The 12,703-nt window shown below is 36.8% G+C and overlaps 1 protein-coding gene across 1 annotated transcript in view; it reads right to left on the bottom strand.

The window, feature by feature from the left end:
• The window catches only part of DIAPH2 (diaphanous related formin 2), a 221,794-nt gene that overhangs the window by 47,255 nt on the left and 161,836 nt on the right, over positions 1 to 12,703 (bottom strand). The gene's annotated exons all lie outside the window — the stretch shown is intronic.

The following is a 12,703-nucleotide window of genomic DNA, read 5'->3' as shown; positions in this document are numbered from 1 at the left end:
TTCCTGTGATGTGCCAGAAAAGCAAAATCCCACATCATTTATGCTATTCTGGAAGACTAACAGAAAACCCAACAGACTATAGTGTATTGAAGCTGTTCAGGATACTTTTCACCAGGAAATCTGTACATATGTGCATGTGCACTCACTCTCTCACACACCACCTCACCCCATATGGCAAGAAATAAATGTTTCACTGGCTATTTAAACACATAGGTGTGTCTGCAATGAGTGGCCTTAACATCAAATGACAAGGTCTGCTATGCACTCACATCAAGCCCCATCTATGGGCTTGTGTCTTCCTAATGTCTTCGATATACGACAATTGATGCTCAGTAAAGTATAGAACGATTTATGTTTTTCGCTCTCATGATGTAATTTTATCCTCCATTATACTTTATGTGGCCAGAACTACAGAAAGTTTTGCAGACCTTGGATTATCTTCATACAATGAAGAACAATTTCTCTACAGGTTTTATGTTCCACTGGATTGCTCTGTCTCTCTTTCATCCTTTCAACTACTTTTCAATGATAACAGCTTCAACAGAAATGGAATTTCAGCAAACTGCTAAACCAGCTTTTCACAAGTTTATACATACCCCTAAATTCTCTCTTCCTATTGCTACAAAACTTTCCAACTCCTTACCAATACGTTAAAAGATTTCCTTAAAAAGTGTAAGCACCACACAGAAATAAATCCAAACACTGTTCACTCAGGTATGTTGCTGCTGCTTTAAAAGATAATCATGATTGCCTTCAGAGATGATGCAGCATCCTTTCCTGAAACATATATTCCTTTTTTCAAAAGAAAATAAATATTCTAAAGAGGCCATAAATATAATTCCTTCAGAGTGGTTATCCATCACTCTAGTAAAGAAAAATTAAAAATGAAAAATGCTTTTGTCATGTCCATCTTGTAATGAGCAGTGTTTACATGTAAAGAAATTAAGAAGCATCTTTGGAATGTCCAAAAAAAAAAGTGACAAAATATTTTTTCAGGAGTGAATCATCAGGTATGTATACTTTTTGGGTAAGGAAATAATTCTTTCAAAACAGTCAAATTGAAACTTTACTATATTTTAATCAGCCCCTGGTCATGGTGAAATTACATTTTTTTCTCAAATCAACCTAATTCAAATTCAAGCTATGTTCTATGAAGTCATAAGGACCTTTCGTGTCCTCCATCCATTATTTTATCCATAATTACTGCAGAGCTTAAAGCTACATAATTTGACAATGTAACTTGATTACAGAAAGAAAATGTGGTACCCCTGCAAAGTTAGATTATTTCTCACTCTCTCTTTTATTGAATAAAAAAAAAAAAAAAAAAACACAACCAACAAATACCTTCTCTTGTCTGCTTGCTGTGACTGACAGCTTCTATAGACTGAGGTAATGAACCTCGGAGCCCAAGAGCCTTCACACATGCCCTGGTAAGTGGTGAACTGAAGTTTTACCTTGGGCATTGTCTTGTAAGCCAGCATGGATACCACTGTAGCTCTAAGGTCTCCAAAAAGTTCTCACTATAAACACTTGAGGAAGATAACCTGCTGCGGGAATGGTGTCAGTGAGATGGATTTTCCCCTCTATGAGGTTATTTTATAAATGTGTTCATTTTAAAAAGAAAAAAAAATAAAATCATCACAACAACCAAAGACTTTCCCTATTTCATTGTGATATGTCTGTTTTTCTTTGTAACTTAATTTTGTAGGAAGAGATGCAGAAAGGCTAACATTTCACTCCAGTAACATCCTCAAGGAATTACAAAAGCACATGGACACTGTTGTGCAATTTTATGGACCTGACATTTAAATAAAATCTCCTTCAACGACAGAAGAATACCTAATGCATTAACAGAAAATGGAAGGAAAAAAAATAAAACAAAAAAGAACCAACAGAAATCACAGAGAAAATAGGAAGCAAATATCAACATAGATCTAATGAAGAAGTCCAGTATCTTGTTTATTTTTAGACATCCATTTGGAAGATAGTGTGAAATATCTTTTCTAAATCACAATATTATGATGTTATATACATCCATGAGAAAGGATGAGCTAAGGCACACACCAAATGATATCCTAGCTACAATATTCTCACAAAAATCTTATAGCTTGTATTGCTTCTTCCTCCCAAAAATAAATCTGGAGCGTAATATGCAGAGATCTACTGAAACAAATACAACAAAGCCTATCACCTTTCACAGTATGTTTTGAAAGGGTATAACAAAACTAACACTTTCAAAGGTAACAGCTTATTTTTACAGAATACAGGTAATTATAGGACTGACAATTAAGAGTTACTCAAAGCGTATTACTACTGCATTTTACTAACTTGCATCATCAATATCTCACATGTGGTTTTATTCATCCTTAGAAAATAACTTCACCCTAATTGTAGCACCCTTTAAAACGCAATAGTATTCAAACTGAAACAATCTAGCAATACAAATGTATTACAATTAACTAGCACTGATAGCTTTTAGGATGTGAAAGCAATTTTGGAACTCCATATATTACAAATGTCACAGCTCAGCCTACATTATGTTGAGACAATAATGCGCAATAATTAGAGGAACCACCTGTGCTATAGTTTCAGAAATGTATCTACTGACATGAAGTTGTGTTAAAAAATGTTGATTGACCAGGTCTCAATATGCTCCCTGAAATTTAAACCTGCCTGCAGCACAACAGTAGAAAATGCAATCTGACAAAGTGCATTCCCCTGCTGTCCTGCTTTCAGCTGGGACAGAGTTCATTTGCCTTCTGGTAGCTGGCACAGTGCTGGGGTTTGGATTTAGTGAGAATCATGTTGGTGACACTGATATTTTAATTGTTGCTAAGTAGGGCTTACCCTAATTTAAAGATTTTTTTAGTATCTATTGGTCTGCCAGTGAGGAGGTGCACAAGAAGCTGGAAGGAAGCATGGCCAAGACAGCTGACTCAAACCAGCCAAAGGGATATTCCATAGCACAGGCTGTCATGCCCAGTATGTAAACTTGGGGGGAGTTGGCTAGGATGGGCAGACTGCTGTTTGGGCATCAGTAAGCTGGTGCTGAGCCAAGTGCTTTGTGCATAATTTGTGTTTCCTGGGTTTCGTTTCTCTTTCTTTTTTGGCTATACTAGTTTAGTAGTAGCAGTAGCAGTATTACTACTACTATTACCATTATTCTATTAATTATCCAACCACTGCCTGGTGCTCAGTTAAACCATGACACACACAGTCAGACCTGTAGACTTCTAAGCCCAATATATTAAAAATGAATAGCAAAGATGCTTTGTAGAAACATGCAAAAATATCAGCTGTAAAACTAGCCAGCGTCGTGCCAGTACACAAAATGGATTCTTAGATTTATCTCTTCCAAAGCTCCCCCAAGCTTAAAAATAATCAAATTCAGGCCACGCTGATACTACAAAATCTATAGCTCAAATGGGTAAAATTTTCTACTTTTAAGAAGCTATATAAAGATCAAAGTATGTTTTTTGGTAGCATGCTTCTAATTAAGATCATAATAATAGCAAATGTTTAAGCACAGAAAAAACCCACAGTTCATATAAAGCCTTATCTATAACTCTAATTAAGACTAGTTTGCTTCCTCAGCTAAACTACTCTCCTTTTTCACAGACAAAGTCTTGGTTCATATTTTCTGTTGTCTATGACTGACTTCCATTCTTTGATCTTGTACTTGCAATAGTACTTTCCAGTGCAGTAGCTTAATCATTCATCCCAGTACACTAAAAATGCATTAAAAATTGCTCTTTTGCTGAAAATCTTACGAGGAACGTTGAAACTTGACCAGTATCATTTAACTTAGTATTTTCATCAGCAATTATTTTTTGCCTAGACAAACTGTCTAGAAACTGTCTTCTGTAAAAATTATGCTAAATGAGAATTACACAAGGAATGGAGAATTACACTGAATGGAATGAAATATTGACACATAAGAGTTTATAAAGGATTGATCAATACACCCAAACTGGTCAGCTCTTCAAATAGCAACCCACTGCAAGCTATGTAGAACAGAAAACTGGAAAAAAAATAAATAAAATCTGAGTTTCTTCCCTATTGCTGAAACTTTTGAGAAGAAAAGTAGTAATATCTTCAAATTAGTCTCAGTTGACTTACCTAAAAAAGGCAGTTCACCAATGGTCATTACAAAGACATCACCAAACACACCATGCAATAAATCTCAACGAGGTTTGCAGGGAACAAGCTAAGCAAAAATAAGACAAGATTTTCTCTTTCTCTGAAAGAGATAAGCAAGATACTAACACTATAAGATGGAAACATGGTCTGCTCCAGAGGGGAAAAGGATGCAGTGTCCTCTGAGCACTGTCTCTTGGCAAACGTTTTCTACTGCTTTTTGGAGACTGCTGGCCTCTACCTGTCTCTGTCATCAGACACCTTGGTTTACTTTAACCTGTCAAGATTATTAAACTAAAAACATCAATGAAGTAAGAGTCACAGCCATATACAGCAACTGGGACTATGGCTTCTCACACAGTGACACAACTCCCTAACTCCTACTATGTACCTACTGCAAAGATGATACCAATACCTGGTAACTGAACAATATTATTTTGGGCACACTGAACAGAGAATCTCATTTTCTCCTGGTAATGCAACATGAAAATTAGAATTTCCATGATTTGTTTCTGTTCTGTCATAACCTGTAGGGTGAATATTGTTTGCAGGAAGTAAACTAATTAAGTTTTTACAGTCCAGATGACAACCACTAGTAGAAATACCTGTGACAGTCTCTCTGTGCTAAGGTTAGAGGACTGTCAATTTTACAGTACCTGCCTAGAACAGGATGGAACAGAAAGCATCCTTATCTACACAGCAACCATTTTGACCTGATGTCAGTTAAATTAATCTCCTACCAAGTCATACATTGTAACAGTGATTTCCATCTCTTTCCTTTACATTCATTATGTATAGATATTAAAATATTAAAGCCAAAGTGCATTACCTCAGTAAACAGAACTGTAAAAGGTAATTTTTCAAACAGAAATGTCTCACAATAATTGCATGATAACAGCGTCAGTGCTGACAAAGAAAATTTAAATGTCCAAATGCAAATTAAGCTAGCCTTGCATATCATTCATGACTGCTCATGCAGTTGGTAAATGAATACATGAATATCCTTTCTCGGTATGTAAAAGTAGTTTCTCTAACTTCAGCTACTGCATACAGATGTAGCCAAAACTCAGCTATCCCTCTCTAGAAACGTAGGCCTTAAATCTAACAAGACATACCTCATTAAAATACAGCAGTTTTCAGATTCAATGTGAATTAGGGTGGGGGGGAAAGATAAATATTTCAGTACCACAGGTGACTTCCAGCTCAGAAAATTCTACCCTTCAACCTTGGCAGCCACCTTCTGGATTACTCTTTTCAAGGCTGGTTACTATGAACAATTCCCTGCTTCTCAGAATAACACTGGTTTAGTTCTAAAAATCGACTTCACAACACAGGACATTCAAAAAAGCTTTTGGAATTCTAAAGGTCTTCAGAAGAACATGTCCCAAGTCAACTCTCAGAAACTCCATTAATATGCTCTCTTTATAAACTCTTAGCTATTCTGAGTACCTGCAGAAATGAAACCAACAGCATCAACTTTAAATATAACACTTCCCATGTCTGAAGCAATTGGCACAGTCCTGCAACTTGCTGGCATAAGCTCAGTTGTTATAGGATGCAACTCATAAACGTCATGAGGCTGCAGAAGAATCCTGAGAGTACTTCCATGGACAGTTTTTTTTTTTTACTTCAAAAGGAAATGGGCAGTCCTCTATGCCTTAAGTCATAAAAAAAATTTGAACTCGATATTTCGGAATCTTAGGAGAATTTGATGAGTAAGGTAACACCTGTGTGTTTTTTTTAATGCTAAAACTGGGAGAAAAAAAAAATCTTGTGATACTTTCAGTGTAAAATTTTACATAACACTTTCCCAGAAGAACTTAGCATTTTGAAGCACTTAGAGCAACAAGAGCAAGGGGCACATAACTCTCCTTAGCCTACGCATGTTATTAAAGCGTTAGATGAGTGACAAACTCTGATGCAATCAGCAACAACTACAAAGCACCATCTCTTTGAAGGACATGTTTCAGAATGTGTGTATGCCATTGCCATTTCATGGCATATTTTCATTTATTCAGGTCAAACACTTCATTCAGGAAAGGAAAAAAAAAACAAACAAAAATGAAAAAAACAAAATGGCAAGTAGTAGCTTAGAAATACACAAGACAGCAGTAATAAATGGGAAGTCTAGAGCTCACAATACCATTTCTCTATTAGTTTAACAGACATTCTTAAGTATTTCACACACTGTATCATCATGCGAACAATCTCACCCATACCAAGCTCAGAGAATCAATGTGAAAGACAATTAATCAATCTTCAGCACTTGCTTCAGAAGGGTGTTTAACAGTGAAACCAATTATTCAAAAATACACAACTCTTGAATTTTTGTCTTCATGTCCATGAGGTGTAAGGTCATGAGGTGTTTTCATAGTGTCCTCATTCCCTGCCTGCTGAAGGGTGCTTGTCCATCTAAAAACCTGGAGAACCCAGTTTAAGCTGGTTGAAGTTTACTTTAGTTTCTTTTTCTCTTGCTTTTAGTTCCTTTTTCTCTCCCTTTTTCACCACTTCCTTCACCCTGCTTATGAGTAGAATTCCTAGGACATGCCAAGTAAAACCCCAAAACACTACAGCTGCTGCTTTTATGTTAAGCCACCAGAATATTATCTAATATTACTCCTTTAATTACAAAAAGCATAAATCAAAATGCATACACAGTAAAAACAAATTATACCACAATTTCAAATTAGCTTTAGGACTTTTATGGAGCTATCCGGATGAAGACAATTTCATAAGATGCAATTTGAATAGTACTAAAAATAGATTTTCCTTATACAATCTGTGCATCTATTTAGAAGAAAAAAAGCAAACCAAACTTGAATCTCACAATAATGGCTTAATGGAAGAACTAGTAAATTAATTGTTGGTCATCCTTGTTTTGCTCTTGCTATTATAGGTGTGACAATTCTGAAGCACTTGGACCACAGGGATAAATATCAGTAGTCCACAGTTCCTGACTGTAAGCAAAAAAAACTCCAACAGGGAACTGAGATAGCACACATGATTTTGTTCACCATATCAAAATTATTATTATTTTTTTTTAAATTAAGACCTGCTAGCTGATCATAACAAGAGAAATATCAGATATTTATCACTGGATGTTTAAAAAGATGACCAAATACGTTTAAGATACATACTGCTGTTTCAGACTTAAGACTAGCATTTTTATTCTCCATTATGGATACATTTAGCTTTGTAACAGATACTTAATGATAAAGATGATGACACACTGTTCAATGATAGATAGCAAACAAGGCTACTCAAACATCATCTTAGATGAGCACAAATCACAATCTGTTAAAAGTGTACCTACCACAGGTTTTGATTTTAACACTGATAAATCTTCTCATCAATTTGCAGTGGTGTATAAGCATCTAAAAAATCAGTTTATTTACAAAACTGCCACACAGAAAATGATTCAAGAGTCAGGAATTCTATTTTGAATGCGAATAAGGATTGTGCACCCAGCAACCTAACTCTCAAGAATGCATTTAGTATAATCAATGCAAAAGTAGAACACAGATATCAGCCTTTAATTTTAAGCATAGCTACACCTTCAAGAGAAAACACAAAATTCTTAAAGTTATGACCTTTTTATTAGAATTCTGCTCAACTTTGATGTAAAATATGCATCCACATTTTTTTAAAGCATATTTTAAACTGAATCAAGTGACTGAAAGCCACCTGGAAATTATCGGAAGTCATTAAAATGTAGTAATATTCCATTGCCTCAGCTCCTTTTTATCTTGCAAAAGTTAAACAAGCGGTGGCAGCACTTCAGATGGCTTGCATAAGAGATTCAAATTAGATGCTGAATCTGAACAAGGAAGGTTCTATTCTTTTTCTTTCCCTCTCCAGGTGTACTGCTAACATGCAAATAGTAATGACAGTGTAGCAGCTCTCCAAAACACCAAATTCAGAAGTTCCTAAATTGTGGCTACTATGCATCTCTGTTCTGGATCTGATTTTAATGCATGGATTAAAAAAATTAACCTGAAATGTGCACTAACAGACCACATCAAATGCTTGATAAATATACTTTACACTGAAATCTAAAGCAGAGAGACCCTTATAGCTATGCTTTCCCAGTAATGAAAGACTCCAGAAATAACAGCCCATTATTATCACCACTGCTGCAATAGTTTGGATATATAAGAGAGGGCACCAGCTATCAGCATTGCTGAAAAAAATAAATTCCATGGCAAAATGCAGCAGTGTAACAGAAAGCACACCCTAACAGAATAGTTAGCTCTGTGCAGAAATTTGCTCGAAGTAATATTAGAAGGAAAATATTCCAGAATTGGTCTTCCTTAATAATATCACACCCCAAGGCCAGAAGTAAAGGTCAGGGATAATTGGTGCAACAGAAGCACTGGACACACATTTTAAACTGGTACCCTGTGATGAAAGCCACCTGAAACCATTCTTCTTCATACCCTCAAACTTGCAAAAAGCAAGTCTGTTTTTGCAAGAGGAAGTAATGCTTCTGGAAATTGATTTCTAGTTATTATTTCCTATCCTCGATAAGCAAAGCAATCTACTGGAAGGACAACCTCTATACTTAAAATGTAGTAGCTAGAAACAATAAAGATAGAATAATAAGCTTGGAAGAGAGAAACCACATAGAAATCTTTTTTACATTGAGAAGTCTACATAACAAAGGATACATAAGAGTACAGTGAAATGAAATTCCAGGGGAGGAGGACAGAAATTTTTTTATTATTACTTCCATAACTTGATAATAAAAAGATTTTTACTGGGAAATGTACAGTTATAATGCAACCCATTAAAGTGTAGCTTTCCAGTTACTGGCTTAGCAAAAACCAAAACCAGTGCAGTTCAACATATTTCAAATGAGTTTTACTTTTTCACACCTCTTGTACATTGCACTAACTTTTCTTGCCCAGCAGGAAAACTGCTATACTGAGTAGTTCTCCTCTGCATAGGGTTGCCATTCGAGATGAAGAGCAACATTCCCTTCCTATCTCCATCTCTTGCCCTGTCAGTTTGTCTTCTACTCTTCAAGTATTTTAGAGACATGACCATGTGAGCACAAACACATAATACAAGGTACATCACTGACCTCTGTTAACAAAAAAAAAAAAAGGCTAATTTTTGGTGGAATGACTCTCCTGGGGTAGTTGTAGGCTGACAGTAACTGGAGGTCTGTTATCCAAATGAAATTATCCCTCCTAGGTCCAACCTACTCACCTAAAGCTAGCAGTGCACACGTGACATCAAAGAGGTTTTTATTTTGGAAAATTATGGGGGTTTGTATTTTGAGGCAAACTGATCAACAGCACCACTAGAAGTGATGCTACAATTTGCTCCTTGAAATTTACTGTGTGAAACCACTGGAAGAAAAATACAACAAAAACCTAAGTTTCATAATCTACTGATTGTAACCGCTCAGAGGGCTTCAAACTTCTATGGCTTTAATTTTCACCATGAGCAGTTGCAAACAGAATAAGCATGTTTACCACAAGACAGATCTAGAAAACATACAAGAAAATATACAGAAGTGAACTTCCTGTATTGCTGAGTGGGTTTGGGGAGCATTTTCTCACTCCCGTGCTTTTATTTTTCATCCTGGTTTGTGTTAGAACAGAACTAATTCTGTGCAGTGATTTTACTTTTCAGCTCAGTCCCTTCTCAGAAACTGCACTTTCTGAAATTAATGGCATATTTTTGCAGTCAGCATCTGCTTCTAGCAGTGATAACACTTGATGTTGCCAGTTAGTATCAAAGATTGGTGTTCAGACCAAGGTCACCCCTAACTGTTGTGCACCACATTGGGCATGCAGAGTGAAAGGCTGCACCTGGCCATGTGGTGGAGCAGACAGGACAGATGACCATAAACTGACCAAGAAAGGATTCCATTCCATGCACCTTATATTCAGTGTAAAGCTGAGGGATCACGAGGATCAAGTTCTTTTCTTCAATGGCTGGTGTGCAAGGAGAGCTCTTTCTGTCCTGCCTTTGACTCTGATCCATGCATTCCTAAATCCAGCTCCTAAAAGCAGCTCCTGTTTAGCCTGGGATTACCCCAGAGCCTGTCACAGTATCGGTGGTGAAGGTGACTAATTGCTGTCAGGGGGGTTGGGTTTGATATTGGGCTTGTGTATATTTGTATATCTTTTATTGTTACTATTTCTCCCTAAAGCTATTTTAGTTTTCGTTTCCAATTCATAAGTCCCTCTCTCTCTGTCCCTTATTCCCTTTCTCTTCACCTTTGGGAATGGAGAAGGGTTCATAGAGAGCATTTGCCACTTAGTGGCTGGCCCAGGCCCTAACCTTTGACAGTTTTGGGGTTTGACTTTCTGTAGGGGCTCACTATTACCAAGTAATTATAAAAAGCATAAAATGTAAGCAAGCAAAAGTATTTTGTTCTCTTCATTAGATTTAAACTTCAGTCTCAACTGATGCACAAAAACGAAATCTGTGTCCAAGCAGGCAGGACACAAGTTTTCTTCTTAGGCTATGATGGGTACCAAGACAGGGCCAAACTCAAAACTTTTCTGTACAAGTCTGCCTTTTGAAATAGCAGCACCTGGGGTTTTTATTTTGTGTGTGAGTGTGTGTACGAAGAATACAGGCTGATCACAGCAAGAGCTCAGCAAGCTATCAATAATGTACAGAAAACACTACACTGTGCACAGACAGGACTGTCTGTTAGATGCATGCCTGTCAATCACAACCACATGATCCAGCAGACCCTTAAATCTTCCAGTCTCTTCATTTCATATCTTTAATTTTTTTTCCCTTCCACTGAACTGTAGGAGATGCAGAGTTACCTCTTTACTCAAATCTCACCGGATGAAACTCTCCAGAACAGTCCCTGTGTATTGATGATACCAATGATAAAACTGTCATTGTCTCTTCCATTTTTGGGGGAGATATGGAAGTTTGTAAAATGTGGACCCTGCTTTTTTTAATACTATAGTTCACTGCTTAGAGATGCCAGTCATTTTTAAGTGTCTTCTGGTTTGTAGACAGAACTGGAAACCTTACTCAGATCTCATCTCACAGTAAGTTTCCCAACTCCTTAAAATTAAAAGCAGACCCCACTAGAATACCAACTGACACAATGAAACTTCAAACACAGAGAAGACACAGAGACTGTATGAAGTAGGAGAGAAATAAAAGGGATTTTTAATTATCTGCACTCGCTGTTGTTACAGAGGAGTCACTGCTTTTGGACCTGCCTTCAGTCATCTTAGCTTTCTCAGCTGCAGCAGATTTTGCACAATTTCCTCCGATCCTTAAGAAGCCTTTGTCACCACTGGGTGATAAATCTCTCCTTAAGCCACAACACAGAGAGACCATCTCTCACATTGGTATTTCTCAAGACATGGAAAAACCCCATATTTTGATCGAGGAGTCCTTTCAGTTCTGATCTGAGAGCAGAAACAAGCTCTGCATTAAGAATGATATTGAAACTGTAGCAGAATTAATTTCTCAGTATGAACAAATTGTGTAACATTTGTTTTTTTTCTGTTAGACCAGGCATATGGCAAATTAAAAATAATCATATACAATCTTTGCTAGCTAGATGAGAGAAGGTAGCAGAATTTGCCTTTACTTCTCTATTCCTCTAAAAAAAGAATTTAAAAAATGGTCTATTTATAAAATAAGGTGATTCCATTTTGCTTTTAGCAGCATGTATTCAACAGAAGCTTTTCATTTTATGCCAAATAATTATCATTATCACAGTATCACAGTATATCAGAGGTTGGAAGGGACCTCAAGAGATCATCAGGTCCAACCCCCTGCCAGAGCAGCATCACTTAGGGTAGTCTGCACAGGAATGCATCCAGGTGGGTTTTGAAAGCCTCCAGAGAAGGAGACTCCACGACTCCCCTGGGCAGCCTGCTCCAGTGCTCTGTCACTCTCACTGTAAAGAAGTTTCTCCTCACATTGAGGTGAAAACTTCTATGTTCTATGTTTTCAACTGTAAGTTTTTAAGCCTGTGTTTTCCACTGTATTTTAAACAGAAAATTGCAAATTACAGTATACCACCATGAGCCCTGATGAAAAGTAAATGCAGATCAAATGCAGTTCACAAACTGTATGCAACTGGCATATCATAAGCAGAGAAGTAAATAGGGGGAACAGTGTGGTTGCTTAGCCTTTTCTCACATGTTCTCAAAACCAGCTTTGCAGGAAGCAGTAATAGCTCAGACTAAATGACTAAACCAGACTAAATTCACTTCAATACTATTGTCTTCCTCAAGGTGGTGAAACTACTTAATTTAATTCTTCTGACTACACACACTGTAACATCTGACCATACCAGCACATAAGTAAAATCAGTGCTTGTAAAAGATTATCAGCTATATGCCCAAACTCTTACAGGTGTAACACAGTATTTTCCACAGCAACACTTGGAACAAATTAATTATATTTATGGCTTTACAGCTTAAGACAAACTTTGTGCTCCAACGTTTGAAATAAAATTTCAAAGACAACAGGAACCCTTTACATATCTTCGAGCACGTAGCTATCTGAAGACAGAGCCATCAAGTGATTAAGAGCAATGACTAACAAGTTCAACAGCTTTCAATGA

Source organism: Indicator indicator, chromosome 17 (genome assembly GCF_027791375.1).
Source record: "Indicator indicator isolate 239-I01 chromosome 17, UM_Iind_1.1, whole genome shotgun sequence".
Taxonomy (NCBI): domain Eukaryota; kingdom Metazoa; phylum Chordata; class Aves; order Piciformes; family Indicatoridae; genus Indicator; species Indicator indicator.
Note: the sequence above shows the minus strand (reverse complement) of the source record. Positions and strands in the feature narration are given on the sequence as shown.